General features: G+C 39.9%; 4 long non-coding RNA genes and 1 other non-coding gene across 9 annotated transcripts in view; 2 read left to right on the forward strand and 3 right to left on the reverse strand.

The window, feature by feature from the left end:
* LOC142604022 (uncharacterized) overlaps positions 1 to 5,110 on the reverse strand; it is a 31,349-nt gene extending 26,239 nt beyond the window's left edge. The window contains exons 1-3 of the long non-coding RNA XR_012837924.1: positions 4,714 to 5,110; positions 2,054 to 2,148; positions 1,815 to 1,903 (exon numbers count right to left, since the gene is read on the reverse strand). This is a non-coding gene — a long non-coding RNA (uncharacterized LOC142604022). The remainder of the gene's footprint in view (positions 1 to 1,814; positions 1,904 to 2,053; positions 2,149 to 4,713) is intronic.
* TRNAT-CGU (transfer RNA threonine (anticodon CGU)) lies at positions 4,954 to 5,025 on the forward strand. The gene has a single exon. It is a non-coding gene; the product is annotated as a tRNA-Thr (tRNA).
* Positions 5,111 to 6,301: 1,191 nt separating the features above from the next.
* Positions 6,302 to 10,258, reverse strand: LOC142604024 (uncharacterized). The gene is made up of 3 exons (XR_012837926.1): positions 10,014 to 10,258; positions 6,710 to 6,774; positions 6,302 to 6,349 (listed from the first exon to the last, which is right to left on the reverse strand). It is a non-coding gene; the product is annotated as an uncharacterized LOC142604024 (long non-coding RNA).
* Positions 10,258 to 19,273, forward strand: part of LOC142604019 (uncharacterized) — a 67,025-nt gene continuing 58,009 nt past the window's right edge. For all 5 annotated transcript variants that reach the window (XR_012837919.1, XR_012837918.1, XR_012837917.1 and 2 more), the window contains exon 1: positions 10,258 to 10,608. This is a non-coding gene — a long non-coding RNA (uncharacterized LOC142604019). The remainder of the gene's footprint in view (positions 10,609 to 19,273) is intronic.
* Positions 11,947 to 18,522, reverse strand: LOC142604023 (uncharacterized). The gene is made up of 3 exons (XR_012837925.1): positions 18,388 to 18,522; positions 16,726 to 16,788; positions 11,947 to 12,249 (listed from the first exon to the last, which is right to left on the reverse strand). It is a non-coding gene; the product is annotated as an uncharacterized LOC142604023 (long non-coding RNA).

The raw sequence follows: 19,273 nt of genomic DNA on the forward strand, positions 1-19,273 counted from the left end.
TTGTTCTTTTTCACAAAGAGCAATACACCTTATTTAAAAAGTCTTCTTAGGTCTAGCACAGGAGAGGAATTTAAAGTTATATAATGCATATACTGACCATGTATGACTGCATAGGGGTACTAAAGAGATCACTGAACAAGCACTAGTTTAAACCCATTCCCCCTCAAAAAGAAAAATTGATCAAAACTCAAGATGCTGTGGTAAGACTTGAGAAAATATAGTATGAGTCTAGTACATATCTTTGTCAACCACAGAATCAAGTCTAGCAAAATTCTCTAAGGATAATCTCTTGGATTAGTCCATGCCTTTTGCTGATGGAGAGAGGAACAAACTGCAACACTGAAGTCACGTATAAAAGCAACAACAAAGGAGACACAGGGCTCTAATATTGTTCTGACTCTCAGTGCCAGGGTGAAAAAGGAAGAAGGAAAAACCTAGAGTTTCTTTGTCACTCCAAGTGAGATTTTTTTTTTTTTCCCAGGGAGGGGAAAAAAGGCAACACAAAATACAGAATAAATGAGGCATTCCAGAGAGGTGCATGTTCCTATTGTGAACCTCTCATTGTCACTGCCCTGGAGTAGACTGATGGAATGGTTCCACTGAGTTGCGCAGATCAGTTCACACAGATACAATACAGTATTTTGTTCACTTATGCAAATGAACCTTTAAGGCCTTCGAGAATGAAGTAAAAAAACTATTAAGATACCATTGCAGATTACTGGGTGTATTTCACCTTGCAATACAGACTTCTGCAATTGAGTTACATTGTCACAGACACAGAAATAATCCCAAAGTAAATTTATATGGTCTGATCAGCTACAAAATACTGATTCTTTTTTTATACTTTACTAATCTTGAATTTAACAAGAAAGTAAAAAGTGTTTGTGTCACATTTTTCTGAATAGCAGCTACCTGTAATTCTCTAACAATAAAAAAGGAATTTGTAAAAAGACAAGTAAGTACAAAGAGTAAGACTATTCTGTGAGAAATTGAGGGATATTTCGGAACTACAATAAGGCAAAGGATTAGAAAATTATTTCTGATGTAGACATGATTACACCCACTTTAGCTTATGACTTTCCTGAGTTCTTCCAGGATTTTCAAGATGTGCTGGATTGTGTTATTTCATATTTGCATTTTGTATTCTGCTCAGCTTGTGTTCTAGAAAGACCTCCATGCATTTCTTCAGGAGAATGAGCTATGAGCTGTTCAATATGCACCAAGCTGTGCACCATAAAACTGAACAAATTAAAACATACTAATAGGCCTTTTAAATTTCATAAAATACCTTTTCTTTATGAACTTTAACAAGTTTGAATTTGAACATTCTAAAAGTTTGTAGGCTATATATGCCCTACTTGCCTTCAAATATCACACACCAGACATAGATACTGCAAAACAAGCGCAGCATTTTTTGACTATGTGTTTGTGCATTATAGAATTTATAGTTAGACTGTATCAGAGTGATGCCAACAGTTTTGGTGCCAACTGGCAATTTGGGGTTTTGATTGTTTTGCAAAGACCAAGAAATATAAACACATAACCCTCCCCCCACAACTGTGTTCATATTAGTTATTATGATGTAAACACCAAGACAAGAAGGACTCATGAAGCTTGCGATTATGCTGAATGAACTTCTTCCACAAGCTAAACCCTGGTTTTCAATAAAACCTGATTAAACCATGTTCTACAAATAGCCATCATCACATTTGTCTTTTTGTACAATATTAAATGCTATATACTCCTGCCTATTGGCATGTTGTGTATTATACAAATGTTGCTAAAGACTAACATATTTCTTAGAATATTTGTACCGTCTCAAGTCAGAGATGTTTCCTTGATAGCGAAAAAGTCACATTTCCCCACACTCCATACTGTGGTCTACAAGCCCACCAAGAACTTCCTAAAAGAGAATCAAAGAAACCAATTAGAAGACCATCTGAGATGCGACAGCTAAAGGTTTGGAGTTTTTGTTTTGTTTCTTCCTTTAAGTGTTTATCAATAAATGTACAGAGTAACTCTAAGAAATATTTTCCTTTACATAAAAAGTTACCTGAAGATGAATCTCCAGTCTTCTCTGCAGAATAAGGACTGCAGGGCCACTGTACCGTAACACTGCATCATTCTTGAATCCTTCCAAGACAACTGCTGCTGATGAAGTTAAAATAGTGAACAGAAACATTCTTTCATAAAGCTAAGACAAAGTCTAAGCTTAAATAATTGATAACTGAGGAGTATTCCAGCAACCCCATAGCAAGTCTTTATAAACTCAGTTATACAGTTGCACAAAGTCTGCATATATATGACTGTTCCCCTGTAGCTCCTTGAGAGAGCTAGGGAGATTTGTAGAAAGGCCTTGTTTTGTACATTGACATCAAAGCACTCTCCTGGAGCAACACCTAAGAGTGAGGCTTCGGGAAGGAAGACAAAGCCTGGTGATTATCTTCGCCTTCCAACAAAATCTCTGACATTATCTTTTTGGCATCAGTGTCTTCTGAAGCCTTTCCTTTAGGAAATTCATGTTGTGTTTTAAAAAAGTCTGTCAGAAGAGACCACTGCATAAGGAGGACTGAGCATAAAGAATAAGGGCTTTCACACAGAGCTCGAACAAGGGTAATGACCAACATAAAAGACACTTTCAAATATAAGTATCCAGATGTCAAAAGAAACCACAGGCAATTACACACTTTAAAATCAAATTTATATTTTAGTTATAAAAACTATTGTTTTGATAAGTCAGCTCACCATTAAACAGCACTTTATTTGGATAGGTAACATTTTCTCCAGACACATTAAGGAAGTTGGGCTCAGAGACTAGGCAACTTTTTTAAACCAAATCAAGTATGCCCTCTTAATCTACTTAGAAGATCTTTATTATTTCAAATCAAGCTTTCAATCTCCCCATAGAGTTAAGGAAGAACTTTAGCATTAGAAGTTGCTTTACCATTAAATACTATTTCTGATGCCAACCAAATACATTTATTAAAAATGGAGTGTATTTGAAGAGATACAACTCTCATGAATTCCACATATAATTCAAATAGTCCCCTCTGTTTCCTCCCATCACGACATTACTTCTCAGCTCACAAAGATACAAAAACATGAATAAACACAGACATGAGCTACACAGGAACTGTGATGACAACTGGCAAGTATGGCATATAGAAGAGCACATTTTGTAATAAGCTACTAGGCCAGAAATGGAAGGACATAAATCAAACACGATTTATTAAAATCAAATTCCTTCCTGTGCCAGCTTGGTAATACTAGGAGTAACACTTCAGTCAGCTAAGATAACTGAGCCTCTGAGGTCACTCCTTATCGTAAAAGTTACAGGTGTGAGAGTTCAGTGAGGCAGTTTCCACTCCTACGCACCATCACACTTTTGAAGTGCTGCAGTGATCGCAATGATCAAGACAGAAGCAGAATACTACAGTACTGTTCTGGCTTCCCAGCTTTCCATAGTCCAGATTGAGGGTATGTCCTTTGAAGCCAGTGAGGAGCAAGACTAGCAGATAAAGTCCAACAAGCATTCAGGTTGGCCAGGCCATCAATTATGCCCATAAGGACTGGAAAACCAGAACGAATCACCTTTCCAACAGATATCCCAGGGCAGTAGTGAACACACTTAACATGGGCTGACTATCCAGTCTGGTAATTTAAATTAGACACCCTTCACTACAGGTGAGGGTAATTCAAATCACTCTGCTGAAACAGAGGCACACATACAGCTATCATGGAGAAGATGAAAAATGGCAACTTTTAAAGAACTGAAATTTGTTCAGTCAAGCTATTGGGCATGAGTTTTCCTGATGACAAAGAACATCCCAAAAGGATATAGATATATTAATCTTCTAACAAACACACCTGCATTACAAAACCACCAAATCAGCAACTCTGATCTCAACATTTACAAAGGTACCTCTGCTTACATTTACATGCTTTTTCCACCAAGAAAAACCCAAAACCCACCACCAAAAAAACCTGATCATAGCTGCGATCAGTACCTCCCACAGGTACTGATCCCAAAACTCCTTTCATCCAGGAAGATGGAATATAACGGGTATCCAGCAAAAGTTTCATAGGGAATTTAAAGGAAATCACCATAATGAACAGTAAATAAAAAGTAAAAGCTTTGCTTTCAGGTCACACTTGTAAATATCTAGGAGACCAAATCTAGAAAAGTATGTATTTTAGTTAGCTTTTCTGCATTTCACAACACTGTTTTTATAGGGAACAAGTACCAGGCATTTAGTGAGTTTAATTTAATATCTACCATTTAATTATCCCAACGCTTTGCATTTCTGCTTCTTTTCTCGAGGAGGACAATTTTACTCCCGCCTCTTTTCCCCCTTCTCTAAGCTGTTCTTTCAGGTCTGAGGAAGACTACACTGCTTCCAATACATTTACAGATCTCAATGTAAGAGTGCCATCTTTTGGTAAAGAAAACCCCCGCCGCAGCACAGTTGCGTGCCCCAGTCAGTCGCGGCACAACAAAACCGCACCCTCCCCGGGGAGCACCGCTCTGTTGCTGCAGCCCGCGCCCGGCCCGCCCACCCCCAGAGGCGGGAGCGCCCCGGGACCCCGACGCCTCGCTGGGGCCGACGTGGGACACCTCCACAGACGGGCAGGGCGACTCCTCGCCGCTCCCACGGAGAGAGGAATTTTTCTCACCCCTCTCTCACAAACACCGTATCCCTAGCGGACACCTACCGAGGAAGAACCCCTTGCCGCTCCCTCCGCGCCTGAGGCAGCTGAGGGAGAAGCAGGCGCGCCGACCCCGCCCGGCCGGCCTGCGCCCAACAGCCGCCAGGTGCTAGCGCAGGCGGCGGGTGCCGGGGGCGTGGCGAAAGCGGCCGCCCGCCGTTGGCGCGCGGTTGGCGGGAGGCAGCGCCGCTGCTGCGCGGGAGTAGCGCCAGCGATAGAAGGGCGTCAGGAGACGCCGTTAACGCAGGCGCGGTGGCCAAGTGGTAAGGCGTCGGTCTCGTAAACCGAAGATCACGGGTTCGAACCCCGTCCGTGCCTTGGCGGCTCTGCGCCGGCGGGAGCTTCCGCGATTCTTTTTACGGGAAGGTGGCGCGGCCGCTCCGGCGGGAGCCCACGCCTCGGTTCTGCGAACGGAGACCTCGCCCGGCACCGACGGTGGAAGTGCTGCCTGAGGGGGTGAAACGACCCGCTGCCCTGCACAGGTCCGGGCGCGGGAGAGCACCCAGCAGCGGCCGCTGCCCCGCCAACGGTCGGGGGGCTCGACTGCGCGCGACGAGTGCAAGCGGCGGCGCTTTACTTGAGCGTGTCGAGCGTAAATAAGGCGCCCAACGCCCGCGGCACCTGTGGGAGCGGCGCTCCAGCCGCTCCCCTGCCAGCCGGCTATGCTGGCATCCTCTGGCCTGAACGAAGCCACCTGGCGAATGCCTCGCTCCTTCTGCATGTCACGAGTCAAACCTGTGCTCCTCTACCTCACTACGCCGGCTGCTAAAACCTCTCTCTTCACATTGGCAACAACAGAAACATTTTTCTTCTGATCGCCTTCCTTGGGGCCTAATCCTGTATTCAAGAGACCCTCAAGCCCAGCCTGAAGACGCAAAAGCAGAAAACAGTTTCAAATGTGCAAGGAAAAGATGTCTACCAAAGCCAAGGGGAGGCCGTGTCACACGCATTTCCTACACAGCAGCCTCAAAGCACGTGCTGGCGCCCACCACAATGTGGATTTGTTCCTGTGAGGAACAAGTGGAGCCTCTGCAAACTCGTGTTTGAAGACGAGTTCCACAGGCTGCAGTTACCAAGATCATCCTGTAATTCCTGGTTCTTTACACACACACACACCCCAATTCATGTAATTATTTAGTAATTTAGTTCTGTCTTCTGGTTAATAAAACATGAGGTTTCTTCACCTGTATCACCAACCACTTAGAAGGATTATTTGCAATCTCTTTAGTGTTCACTTTACATTACCTATTTTTTAAAATAGAAAACCTCCCTGTCACATGGAAAACAGGTAAGGAACGGCTGGGCTAGTTGTGTTAAGAGGAGATGTGCAATGCTCACCCATCTCCAAGCACAAGAAAACACCAGGTACTTCAGACACAGCTGGTTCAGCAGGATCACAAGCAGCTGGGAAGTCCAATTCGAGGATACCGATGGGACCAGCCACCAAACCAGCACACACAGTTAAGGGGCTGACGGTACTTAAAACCATTCTAATAATGTAAATAACAAAAGCACTATAAATTGAAGGAACTCTGTATTGATTAATGTTTAATATTTGTTTACCATTTTAAGTTTCACTGACCCTTGATTAGTCCACAGTTTTGTTTTCTTCCTGACAAATCTTCCTGTCATATTCTGTTGTCTAGAATCAAAACTGTACAATTGTTGTATGAAAAAAACCCAACTGTCATTAACTATTAACACTAGATTTTGTAAAAATCTTTTAAAATAAAATATGTAAATTCTGTTGGTAGGTCAAAGTCATCATTCAAGTTGTATTTTAATTTAAAGAAGGGCTGTAACCATTTATTCTATATAAGGTGCTTTTTTGCATAGATTTAGTGCTATGAAGATTATCTGACTGTATTAATTGCATGTAATTAAAGTTTATATTTTTTGCACTTAGTTTACTGTCAGTATTCACAAGTCTGCAGAACTGCTCTTTAGCAAATTTGGCATAACTTTGATGAAGCATCAGCAGAAAGGAAATCATAGTGCATACCTTCCAGCTCATTTTTGAACTTGAAATTTCTAGTATGAAACCCATGACAACACTGCCCAATCTCCCTAGAGAGAAGGAAAACGTAAATTATTGATTTTGAGCAGTGACAGTTTCAGCACAGAGCACATGCAAAACTACAACCCAAAAATGTTCTAAATTGGTTTCTGTTAGATATTTTTACTTACAGATATGAAGGACAGCCGTGTCCCTGAAGCTGCTTTCATAAGAGGGTTTTCAAAACTAAACATAAAAATCAAACTCAAGGACAAAACATGTCTGATAAATACTGCTTTCTGTTACTACAACCTCAGGGATAAACCTGGAGAGGAGCCACCCTGCCTGTGATGAGTAATGCTTTCATAAATTCTTGATTGTTTTTTTAGAAACATGTTCATAAGATGAAGCTAGGTATACACGAGAACTACGGCTGCATCTCACCCATGCAGTAACAGTTTGAGGCCTGTGAGTCTGTGTTACATGACACACAGAGAAATTGGATAATACAGAACCTGTTTTTCTACAATTTGCAGCCAGAACTTAAATTTTGCTAAATAACACTGCTAAATTATTAGCATGATAATTTTGCTAAATAACATTTTAAGACATATCTTATGGTTATTCACTTGAAATTAATTTTGTAATTAGAAAACTACCTATGAAATCACAGCAAAAGAAAAGCTTGTGCAGACCAGGAATTGATAACTCCAGTAGCAGCTGAGATGTAGAAATAATTAACATACCACACAGGTTTACTGTCATGACATAGATTCATTTACATCACGTCAAACCTTTTTGAAAGTGTTACTCTATTTGCCTTCAGCTTTCTCCTTTTTAGACAACACAATCCCCAAATTTTAAAATCTCTCCTTTTAGGTCAGGTATTCTATACCTCTAATCACAACTCTAATCGTCCTTGCTACAATCCTCCAGACCCTCTCCAGTTGCTACATATTCTTCTTAAAAATGAGGCGCAAAATGGACACACTAGTGCTGCTTACCGACACTGAGCGGAGCAGAGCATTTCTACACATCACGACTCACAGAAGGATACCATGAGTGGTAAAGTGGGAATTTGCATTACGTGTACCCAGCAAAGCCTGAGCTGCCATAGCTATAGTGCTCCAAGAAGCTGCATAGGTGCCATTGCATCATATCACGAGTCATTACACGTGAGCACAAACTATCCAAACTGGCACGCGTGGCCCTGTCCCCAGACTGGATTGTGTGATGTGAAATTTAGGCTAGACACTTCCTCTTTCACCACATGTTTGGCGGTGCTGCAGCACCACCCCCACCCCCCGCAAGCCGGTGGGCTAGCCCCGAAGCCAGAGGAAGGCTGCAGCTCCCTGTGTCACCCAGCATGCCGGGGGGCCCAAGGCAAGTGGTTAAAACAGCAGCCAGAGTCCAATGGGGCTGAATCCCAGGGTAGACTCTGTAGTATGGAGTCCTGTGAAATGAGTCCTCTCCATAATCTAGCTTCTAGTATCCATCATTGTCTCATTTTTAAGAAATTATTTAGAAATCCCTCACACTGTGTAGTCTTATTAGTGAAAGTGGAAGGTGAAGCAAATTTAATTTAGTTTCATCATTTTTGTCATTTTAACAGAGCCTCTTGCTGCCCCTTTGAGTTAATTGAATTTTACATGTGACAACCAGTATGACCAACAGAGGACAGCACATCCATTTCTTTTAATGATCAAAAGATCCTGAACCTGAGGCTGCCATTCACTTTTTCACTCAGGAAATGAGTGTGACAGGCAGAGTAGAGCAGTATGCCATAAATAAGCCAGCCAGCTTAAAAAGGGCTTCTTGCAATTAAGTAGAGCTGTTTTGAATTCTAAGAGATTACTTAAAATAAATCTGCTTCTAACCAGGCATTATTACTAATGAAACACTGTGGGTGCACCTCTCTGAAAGCTACATCTGTATTTTGAAGCAATTGTTTATTGAGTGCTGTGATAACAGTTAAAACATACTTAGGAGTCAAGGCACACCTAGAATTGTCAGGTGAACTCTGCTAATTCCCCTTCAAAACTGCAGACAGACAAGGTGTCTGTAACTAAGTTTTGATTAAATGTGAGTGTTTATAAAGCACTGAAGTAAAGCCAGACTCCAGTATTTTTATTGCATTTGATTTGCAGACAGACTCTGCAAGTCATAATGAAATCCAAAGAACAAACTCAAGGAGTTCATGTGGCTGAGAGGAATTTCATTACAGAAATTCACTTAACCTGCAAGAGTTGCACACATTGAAATCTATTATCTTTCCCCAAAAGCTGGCTATTGTGGGTTTTATAGTAACTGCTATTCCTGGACAAGTAATGCTTTATTACAAATGCATTGTCATCTTTATATAATTAGTAGCATATAATAACATCTTCATCTGTTACTGCTTTGCAAACATTCATTTCTGCTTCCTATGAAATCTATCAGTGTTTTTTAAAAAGCTATGGCTAAAGAAGGATTGGGTGTTAGACGCAAGCACAAACCAAATACACAGATTAGGAGACACATGAGGAATAATAGAGGCTCATGACAGTGTGTAGGTTTGCTGCAAGTCCCGATTTAGATTCATCAGTCAGCGCCTGATCCTGTGAATGGCTGAGCAGAATTAGTTAATAGCCTAAGATATCATTAAGTCAATGGGGACCGACAGTGGTCAGCAGTTCTCAGTACTGGGACTCTTAAATAAAAGCCAACCTACAAATTTCTGTTCATACAAGTAACGATACTGCACACATCTACAGTAATAATATGAATTATTCACATCAGTGTAGCGTGAGAGATGCAACCCACAAAGCCTGTTTAAAATAACACAAACATTAGTGTTCCTGTGATACATGGGAGGGTTATAATTTAGCCCATTTTTCACTCATATGTGTATTCCTTTTATTTGCTGTGTGCACAGGTCTGATATGAGTACATGGGGAAAGTAAATACAGGAGATGATAGACATCTATAAACATTAGTAGAAAATGAGGAAAGGGAGTTACTGATTAGCTTTCTTCCCATATGAAACTCCTAGATCATATCGGAGAAATGTGAGTTAAGTGTTTTACCTTTTTTTTTTTTTAACCATTATCTGATCAGAGAAGCATGAAAAGCACTTTATTGCTCGAGTTGGGTTTTGTTGGTTTTTTTTTTTTCTCCCTGTGCTAGGAGCCCTCTGCAGGAAGTGAAGCTGAATTTCACAAATCTTCCCTTTCTGACGTCTCCCGAATTTCTAGGAATGCCCTTTCCCTGTTACTATATTTGGACGTAGTTTCTAGGAAAAAAAATAATTTTTGGACGGTCTTGGACTCACCACACCTACTCTCGGAGGACTCTGAGCCCCGGGTCTCCTGGCACGGCCCCCACGGAGTTGAGGAGCTTACTGCTCGAGCTCAGCAACTCCCGGCGCAGACTGCACGTCTTTGTAGCACTGTTGGAGGAATGAGCATGGAGAGGGAATGGGAAGGGGAGAGGTGTCTTTGTGGCAACAATGAGTGAATCTTCTCTAGTTATTTCCTGGTGGCTGCTCTCCTCCCCCCCCCCCCCCGCACTTTTTTTTTTTTTCACAGGAAGAGGATTTTAAGGAAAAAAGATACCACCTTCTGGATTTTTTTTTTCCCCCTCCGCTTCCCCCTCTCCCCCTCCCCTTGATGTGGCCTCTTGTTTAGCTTGTGGCGTGACCGTGATGAAGAAATGTTTCTGGGCGCCTGGCAGGGCGATCTTTTTATGTAATGAGTCAGGATTTTGCCAACGGAAGGAGCCGGCGAGGACCGAGGACCGAAGGGCTGTCTCCTTTCAAGAACGGGAACCTGCCAGGCGAGCGCGACCCTCTCCTCGTGATCCCCGCTCGCTTCGGGCGTCTGTGTCTTCACGGCTTGCGGGGGCACCGCCGGGGGAACTGACAAGTGGTAAGTTGCGCTCTCCTTCCGCGCCCCCCGCCATTGCGCTGCCCGCGGAGAGAAGCGTGGCCCCGCGCACGTCCCCGCTGCCTCCTTGCCTCCGAGGCCCGCAGGTGGGGCCGCCGCCCCGCTCCGCCGGCGCGGGCAACCGGGGCCGCGCCCTGCCTCGGAGATAGGGGCGGCTCCGCGCGGCTCCGCGCCAGGCGGGCACCTGGGCAGGCGAGCGCCGGCCGAGCCAGCGCCGCCGCGGAAATGCTCCCCGCGCAGCCTGGGGGGCGGCGGCAGCGCGGGGCCGCGCATCTCCGGCCGCCTCCCGGCGCGGCGGCACGTGCCGGCTGCCCGCGCCCACCTGCCGCAGGCCGCGAAAGGGGCGCCTGCGGGCGGAGAGGCCGGGGACCGCCTCGCTTCGCCGCCGTGCGGGGAAGGGCGGGCGCTGGTTCGCCGCCGTGCCGGACACCCTCGGGAGCTACAGGTGCTCGCTCCTCCCGGGTGTCCGACCACTCGTCCCGTCCCGCTGCCTAAAGGTGGCTTCTGGGGTCGACAAGTAACTACAAATAAGCGTGCTGATAGGTGTCGTACGTATCCTTTGATAAACTCATGTGAAATAATAGAAAAATCTTCTAAATCATCACAACCATAAGAAGTCAGTCAATTCCTCTTTCTACAGGCCATATATTTTACTTTAACATTTCTGCTTAGCGAGAATTTCCATCAACTTCTCTGCGTTTTCAGGAATTTGCTGATTATACAGCAGTTCAGCTACGACAGCATTCTTTGGCTCTGTATTTTGATTATCAAGAGCAGAATAAATGTAATAGTGGCTTTCCAAGCACAGTAGTTAGTTTCTTTTAAAGTAGCTGACAGCATTTACCTACTTCAGTCATCCAACTGTAAACTATAATGCTTTTAAACTTGGATTTTATTTAGAAGTTCTGTTGGAATTATAAACTAAAGATTTAGGAAATACGTTCCTTTTGTCTACAGATCTCTACTTTTCTCTCATCTTTGAGGGAAGTTCTAAAAAACAATGCTAAGGGTAGTAAGATGTGGACACACAGCTCAATACTTGAAACTACCACTATTAGTGGGACAAGACCTGTTTCAAGTAAAGTGAAAATATTTTCTAGGTTATTGTACAAATAACAAATTTAGAATAATGACAGGCATCTCTCTATCATGTGTCACCTTTAGTTTGAAATATAGTGGAACAGATAAACATGTAAGTTGTTACTAATTTTGAGAAGAAATCTTAACAGATATTTTCAGTGCAGGGTCTAATAAATAACTGTTACTCTGGAGGAGTTCTCTGTCATTTTATAGACACTTATAGAAGGTGCTGCTTACCTACTTAATAAATAAACCATAAAATGTGAATAAAACCAAATAGTATCTGTTAGCAATTCCTGTTGTCCAGAAAGTGAAGGAGTGTGCATTGTGACTTGGCTACAATAGTCTCTTTTATTAATCTGAAAATTACCCACTTTATCAGCAATGATTCTCTCAGTTGATTGGGCATATCTTAGAAAGATACTTTACTTACAAATTGAATCTTGGAAGGTTGTGGTTCCAGAGTCGGGGTTTTGGGGGCGAGATGAGCTTATGTTTTATCCAACTGGCCCACAAAGTCCCGCTTTTGGTGGTCACTTTGTTCTGCAAAAGAAACCAGTACATTATGGCTCTTACAGTGGACATTAAACTTGGTAGTAAACTACTGTTGCACTTAGCAAAAGGCTACTATACACTTTAAATACTAATATTCTAATTTTAATGTTGTCTTCAGCAATAAAAAGTGGATAGAAAATACTATCATTCTGAAAGTTAAACATAAGAAAAAGTTTTCTAACTCTTGGTGGTATTTTCCTTTTAAAAAGCCAGCAAAAGCCCAAGAAAAAGTTATGTTTCAGAGCGGTCATTCGATGTAAGTGAATTGGGAGAAAAAGAAGTAAGTCCCTAGAAAAGAGAGGCAGCTTAAACCTTGAAAACATCATATAAATACCAGTAACGTTTGTATTGTCAATTCCCTCTTCAGTTTTTTTTGCTCACAAAGTGTTCAGTTTTAATGTATCTCTTCAACTAGCTGGTTTTTTACATGTGTGTGTTTGTGTGTCTACATGTGTATGGTCTGTATCTCTGAGTCAATTTAAAGATTACTGATTTTTGTACTGAAAAAAGTTGTAGAATATATTTTTATGAGTAAGGCACTGTAAACCTGAACTTGGTAAAGCTCTTAAAGTTCATGTTACTTTTTACCTGTTGGTATCAATATCCTAAAGAACCTAAGCATAATTTTAAAAATTATGTAGTTGTACTTTCCTCATGGGATTCTAGTAAGTGTTAGAAAATGTCTTAGTAGATAAGCTGAATTTTCTTGTCATTCTGAATAGTGTACATATATTTAAGACTGAATGAAACACATTACACTCACACAATATAATTTATACAATGGCTCATGTATACAGCAGACACGCGCAAAATACATACAGGAGCATCCTCTCAGTGTAATTGCATCTGTCATAGTTTTGACATTTTACACCAGCTAATCACCTGCTTAAGTTACACATAAACTTCTACACATTCACATGGTGGTCATGTTGTCATTGCAGTCAGATTAATTTTAAGTTCTGACCTGCTCAGACTGAATCAATTTGAATATTTCAAAAAGGCCTGGAAATTCAACTGAAGTTGCACAGTGATACTGTTAAAGCAAAGTTGTTGGTATGTGATACATTGCATGACTATATGCAGGATCTGTCTATTCATGCAAGTGGATATCATGCTGTATTAATCAAGATTTTTCTATGGAATTCTGGTATTTTACATTTTATAGCAGTATAATCGTTACACATGTGAAATAGGACATATCCAAACCTCAGTGCAACAAATTCCTCACTTATTTAAGACTGAAATCTGATTTGGAAGAGCTTAGGTCAGAATTGTGCTGCTAATATGCTTTTTAGCTACTATTTTGCATGAAATGATGCTGTTCAAAAGCAGCATTTATGAGAAGGTTAAATTTTCATGAATCAATTAAGCTACAAACTTAACTGTAGAAATTATTTATTTTTGAATTACAGTACTTAGTTTGTGAATGCATTCTAGACCTGTCTAATATTACAAGCTATCACATTTGGTTTAACTCCTATGGTCTCTTCACTAGTGTTCTGAGAGCGTAAGAGCAGAGAATCAGAGATTAGGAAGTGGATCAATGTGAGGATCTTGCTTTAAGGGAAAAGAGAAACAAACTTGCTTATCCAAAGAGCAGCAAAGATCAACTCTGCTCTGCTGAAATACAGCAGTTGCTTCTCACCAACTATTAAAGCTCTTTCAGTAAGATGTGCTTTACATAGTGCACCTTGTTAACCAGCTATTTTTAGATTTTTTTTTTTCAAATAGATTCTGTTTGATTCTCTATTGAAGATACATAAAATTCATATGCATTCCTTCAAGCACCAATAACCTAGCTATAGAATTAATAAACTATTTAAATGATTAATGAGCAGTGTTAAAGAACACAGTTACACTTCTGAAGGCCTTCCTCATACAAAATTTTTATGCACATTTTTTTTCCCATTAGTAAGCTTACAGAAAGAGCTCCTGTTTGTCTCTAGTGTGCAGTAAAACAGACAATTTTCTGCCACTACGGATCTCATGCATATATATTAAACTTGAAATGTATGTTCATTTGATATCTGTTACCCAAATTAATGATGACTAGACAAAACAGTGATAGATTCCCTAAACATCTATGGTATAAAAAATTGATCTCTTTCCCTCACACTGGTTTTCCCATAAGGTTTGTGTGCAGCATGGGGTGATGGCCTCAGAGCTGAGACTCCTGAGGTGCATTGCATATCTAGAGTATTAATAATTAAATACTTGACATCAGTCTATCTTGCTATTTGAAATGAAAAAAGAAATTTATAGAAGATAAAAAGTAGATGGTATGTTTGGAATCAACATTAATTTTCCTTGAGATAAAAACTGTCATGAATTATTGAAAAAAATAATATTTAGAAAGATCAACTCCAATTATTTATTGCATTTATAATTTATAAAATTGAAAACCCTACTAGCTGTGTTTCTATTTAAAATAAATTTAAAACTACATTTTTAGAATTACCTTTCTGCATTTTTAAGCAAACCCTTCAAAACCCTTAAAAAAAACCAGTTTACAAACACTGACTCAGCAGAGGATTATCAAATGGCCTAATCTGTTTACTTTCGAAATTTTATTGAAAGCAGTGAAAAGATCAGGATCTCCACCAGAATCCAGTGGCATGGTTTGGGGATAGGTCTGTGGCCCACGTTTTCTGAAGCAGGGCCTCAACCTTTGACATCTCCTGACCTCATATTGCAACAGAAAAGTTTTCTGACTCCCCTCTGATCTAGTCATAGAAAAAAAGAGATGGAGGTAGTGACCCTGAGTTTTGAAAATCATGACCTGGAACAACTAAAAATTTTGCCTTAGTAAAGGCTACAAAATCAGTTGTCCCTTCCTATGAAGCTATCCAGAATGTTTCGAGGGCAAGAACACAGACAGCCAAGGTATGATTTCTAAATTGTGTTTTGTTCTTCTCTCTCTGTTACAGTGTTACACATCAGCACTGTAAAACCTGGAACTCATGCCACAGATAAAATCTAGTGAACATACACCAGGATGTCCAGAACATATTTTTCAAAGGAATCACTGAAAAGTGCTTTTTTATTTGCCTTACAATCATATTTGTCAGGTTATGAAGCAAAAAAATTTGTAAGCTTTTTTGATGGCTTTAAATTTTAGGGGAAAAACATTGCTATCACCTGGAAACCACACTTGTAGCAGAAAAAAGTGGTAGAAAAGTGGTTGTGTTACATGAACTGCCAAATCCACTTCAGACCGTGCAGCTTGAGACTATGAAGCTTTGGTAAAATTAATGAATTTAAGGCATCATTTGCCTTGTTCACAGTGCACATCAGTTAATAATTGTGCAAATCTCTTGTTGCAATGTCATATGCTTTTCTCAGTCAGACAATGCAAATTGTAGGGAATTTGGTAAAAGTACAAACATGGAAAAAAGAAACAAAGAATCAGCTTTTTTTGCCTGTTGTCAAAGTACCCAAATAACTTCTGTTTATAAGCTTTCAGTGCAAGGGCAATGTTTATGTAGGTGATATATGAATGGACAGGCATTATTCAGCTTGTGGATTTTTTTTCCAGAATGTTTCTACAACATATACAGAATAAATAAAGATAATAGGAATAGAAGTAAAAACACATCTATTACTGAGGTAACTTGCTTTGTGAGCTAGCCATATGGCTACGTGTTAGTGGTTGGTTTCCGAAGGTTACTACTGATTTCTGACTCCCCGTTGGAAACAAAGCTCTTCAATTATCAATATTTTATTTTTCACATTGGAATCATAATTCTCTACAGACAGGCTCCAGAGTTTTTAAATATAGTTTATTTCTTTTCCTGCTTGGAGCGTACCTGCTCCTAGCTGAGCTCAAAAGAAGTCTTAAAAATGATGCATCAGTCTTATCTGATTTCCTAATATACAGAATGCTTACATCGTTGATATACTTTAATAATTTTAAGCAAAACTATTTCAATCTTTCCAGTTATTACTGCTGTAATATTTTAATTTAACTGTTAATGGGGGGAGGCTACACTTCACCAGTGTAATGTAATATTGATGCATTTTTGCTATTTTATGTATCTCAGCTTCAGTCAGACAGTCCAAATCCTTTTACTGAAATCATGGCCTTTCTATATGAACTGATATAAAATAGTAGCTAGGCACCAATTTTTTAAAGAGCTTTTCTTTTGTTTTGTAGGTCAGAATAAGAATTAAAACAAAAGAGATAAAATGTATTCTGTCATCTACAACAAGGCACATATAAATGGTTTTAGGAAAGGGTGAGAAAAATAATTTCAGGATGTTTCAGGATTGGCCACAAGGGTCAGTAAAAATAACTGAATGCACTAATTTTACTGAAGGGATATTTCTATTTGTTATATATTGCTATTGTTAAAAATGTCTGTTAGTCAGCATAATCTAGATTTTTGCTTTGATGCTGCTGCTGTTTGTATAAAAGCTTTCTTTTCTAATAAAAGGCCTATTTCAAATCACACAAACTGCACACACCTCTGTCAGTGGGTGTCTGAATGCTGGTGTAAGTCCGCAGTATCTCCACTGAAATCACTGGACCTACATCAACAAAAAAATACAAGTGAGATCACAGCAAAATTTCTGGAACCCGAGGAAAGAACTGGGTTAATTTTTTTATGTTATAACACGAACAAAGAGCAAATGTATTACACAGAACATCATATTAAATCATATATGAGGAACTGAACATTGCTTTTTTCAACAATATTATTATATTTTGTATGTTATGCTACAAGAATATGTTGAAGAATATGCCTATTAAGTGCTATTTAGAGTGGATTATTTTAATAGAGTAATTTTGCATTAGGCATGTGAATTGAATAGGCATAACTAAAAGCTCAAATATGCTACCTGTTTTACTAAGGAGATTTATAAATATGGAGTATTCAGTCTTTACTAAATTGGGATTCCTCTTTGCATTTTTACTCTGAGTGGTCTTTCTGTATGTATGGAAAACTGCCCACATGGTTGCTTGGAAAGTATTTTGAAATTCTTTAAAATGAAAGATATTCTATGGTTTTATGATTTTGTTATGTATCATTTTCGTCTATAATGTTCACACTGTCACTGAAGTAAATCCTTAAAAATGAGAGATGCAGGTCAACTGTTAACTATGATTATTCTGGTTTTTGCTTTTTGGGAGCTGAAAGAACAAAAAGCTGTCCTGGATTGTCTATCCTTTATGCGCAATGTTTTTAGCTTCCCAATACTAATAATATTTCTAAGATAGCTGCTTCAGAATTCACTTTGGTGGATGGACAGAACCATTTTATACATCCAAAGTAAATGAGTTAGAGGCTATTTGAAAAACTACAATTTTCCTATGCAGTGGACTAACAGGAAATTATGAAATCCTGAAGTGTTGTTGGAAAATTGTTCTAACTTAAAAAATTTTCCTTTATAGTTTCATTCTTGATGTTCCACAGCATTCACCACTTCCTGCATGGCTCTTTACCGCAGGGAAAATGAGGGACTTTTGGGGGCAGATGTGTTTCCATTACACTATCATAATGCCCCTAAAAATCCTTATTGCTCTTGCAGTATTCTTCTGTGTTGCTGGGCCTGGTGTCAACTACTTGAAGACCTAGCTTATGAGTACAGCTTTTCTCTAAAAACACTTTAAAAAAACCCACTGAGTTTTATTTTATCTATTATTATTTTTAGTTGTGTTTACTGCTGCTTAAAATATAAATGGCAAGATATGCAACCACCTGTTGGTAAACAAATGTCATAAATCATAATCAAAGGGACATGCCAATAACTGCATGGTATTATGAAGAGGAATATATTTTGGCTTAAGAGTGAGAGCTTCACTCTTTTGGTATGATTAACTTGTTTTTAACATAAGAATCTAGTGTTTATGTCTCTGAAAACATGACACAAATTTGGCAAGCTAATTTGAATGACTGCTATAGTGGACCTCGCTTAGAATATTAAAGGCTTTTAAGAACATACATCAGGCCATTTATCAAATGAATAGATCTGCCTAGTACTTTTATTAAATTAAATGCACAAAAATATTCAAATCAAATTTTTATGCAGTCTCAAAATAAATTTACGATTAAACCTAGAAAAGACATTGTGGGTTCTCAGCTATTCTATGCTTATTCAACTTGAAAGGTCTTTGTGTGGGCATACCTCTTGCTGGGGCATTTCAGGGAGGAGGGAGGCATAGTCCATTGGGAATACAGTCGAGCTGTATGGCTCCTTTCTCTACCCCACCAGGTGAGTGTGAGAGATTGCCAGGACTGGAGTGCCCACACTTGTCTCTCAGGCACAGTTTATTCCTGCTAGGTGACAGGTTCCCCTGCAGTCTTCAGTTTTCCAGTTCTTGAAGGAAGAGACAGAACATATAAATGTAAACATGGTTTGTTTTTGTCTGGGTATTGCAGTGCAATATATCATCAGTTTGACATGTGCAGTGCTAGTAACATTTCAGTAGCTGTGTGTAGGACAGTACTATAATTGGTTTGTGTTAAATGTGCTCTTGACTTCACTGACTAGCTTAAAAGAAGTAATAGATATACAGCATCATATCCTCCCTCTGACAGCATCTAATATCATTAAATAGCGTTCAAAATATTTGGTGGCACAGGAAAGAAACTAGCTGGGTAGATTCTGCCTGCCCCCCCACCCCCTCTTATATTCTAAAGTTTAATCCCCAAGGAAATGCTGTTGTTCATTCTGCTAAAGAAGTGTTTCTAATTTTTCAGGCAGGAAAATCTTACAGGTTAAGTCATGTCCTATAGGTCACAAAGCAAGCTTGCCGTTATGACTGGAACCCAGAACCTTTTATGCCCAGAGAAATATCACAATAACAAGAAAATTACTTTCTATAAGGACAGAATGAGCCGTGTTGCACAATATTACATTTACAAGTCAAAACATGCTGGCATGTGCATTTCAACATACAACATTTCAACATGCCACAGCATTTAAAATGTATGTATAGACAGCAGTAGAAAGAACTAGTCATTATATTAATTCCAAATTTTCATATCAATACTGCAGTGTTTCTATGTGG

Source organism: Balearica regulorum, chromosome 15, assembly GCF_011004875.1.
Source record: "Balearica regulorum gibbericeps isolate bBalReg1 chromosome 15, bBalReg1.pri, whole genome shotgun sequence".
In the NCBI taxonomy this organism is placed as follows: domain Eukaryota; kingdom Metazoa; phylum Chordata; class Aves; order Gruiformes; family Gruidae; genus Balearica; species Balearica regulorum.